The 1,338-nt window shown below is 41.3% G+C and overlaps 1 non-coding gene across 1 annotated transcript; it reads left to right on the forward strand.

Annotated features, from left to right (window-relative positions):
• The first annotated feature begins 1,168 nt into the window (after positions 1–1,168).
• LOC127743653 (small nucleolar RNA R71) lies at positions 1,169–1,276 on the forward strand. The gene has a single exon (XR_008005037.1). It is a non-coding gene; the product is annotated as a small nucleolar RNA R71 (small nucleolar RNA).
• Positions 1,277–1,338: the final 62 nt, after the last annotated feature.

Here is a 1,338-nt window from a genome sequence, read left to right on the forward strand (position 1 = left end):
AACCTTGTCTGTGGTATTCTGAGTAGGATTCAATGATTGAATGACTGTGACGTGCTTCAAACTCCTGAGGGCTGGGCGTTAGTGACAGACGCAAAAGAATCAATGGATTCTATTCCAACCTGATTGAGAACCGACAGATGATTAGCCGTGCTGTGACAGAGCATAGGAACGTTTTCACTGAGAGGATGGGAAGTAGCCACTGACAATGGTGACGCCCTACATGCAGCTTGCCGTAGACGTGCTTTACAAATAATTGAGTTAAATATTACATTGCAGGAATTCAGAGGACAAAGCATCTCCAAAACTCCAACATATTCCCCATTACTGCACAACAAGTAACGCTATTATTCTCTATTATTTTAACTTACAATTTTAAATACTTTGACTTCTTACAATTAAATCCAAATCACCTTATTGACCTCCAGACTAAGATCAATAAAATAAACATTGATTGCTTCATACCAATAATCTCCGTGGGATCGACCCTTACTCACGTAAGGTATTACTTGGACGACCCAGTGCACTTGCTGGTTAGTTGTGCGAATCACAAATTCGTGCACCAGGGTTCAACACCAAACTTAAAGTTTGGTTGTGGCCTCCCAACACCAAACTTAGAGTTTGACTGTGGGGGCTCTGTTTGGCTCTATTTTGAGAGAAGCTCTTCATGCTTCCTCTCCATGGTGACAGAGGGATATCCTTGAGCCTCAAACACAAAGGATTATCCATTCACTTGAATGATCAATTCTCCTCTATCAACATCAATCACAGTTTTTGCTGTGGCTAGGAAGGGTCTGCCAAGGATGATGGATTCATCCATGCATTCCCCAATCTCAAGAACTATGAAATCAGTAGGGATGTAATGGTCTTCAACCTTTACCAGAACATCCTCTACAAGTCCATAAGCTTGTTTTCTTGAGTTGTCTGCCATCTCTAGTGAGATTTTTGCAGCTTGCACCTCAAGAACTCCTTTCTTCTGATTAGTCCCATTGTTCACAGGATTCCTTTCAGAAGTGTACATGAATTAGTTATTTGCAACCATTTCAATCAGTTCTTGAGCTTCTGTAGGCGTCTTCTTCAGATGAAGAGATCCTCCAGCAGAGCTATCCAAAGACATCTTGGATAGTTCAGAGAGACCATCATAGAAAATTCCTATGATGCTCCATTCAGAAAGCATGTCATAGGGACACTTCCTGATCAATTGTTTGTATCTTTCCCAAGCTTCATAGAGGGATTCAACTTCCTTCTGTCTGAAGGTTTGGACTTCCACTCTAAGCTTACTCAATTTTTGAGGTAGAAAGAACTTTGCCAAGAAGGCATTGACTAGCTTTTCCCAAGAGT

The sequence above is a fragment of the Arachis duranensis genome, chromosome 10 (genome assembly GCF_000817695.3).
Source record: "Arachis duranensis cultivar V14167 chromosome 10, aradu.V14167.gnm2.J7QH, whole genome shotgun sequence".
NCBI lineage: Eukaryota > Viridiplantae > Streptophyta > Magnoliopsida > Fabales > Fabaceae > Arachis > Arachis duranensis.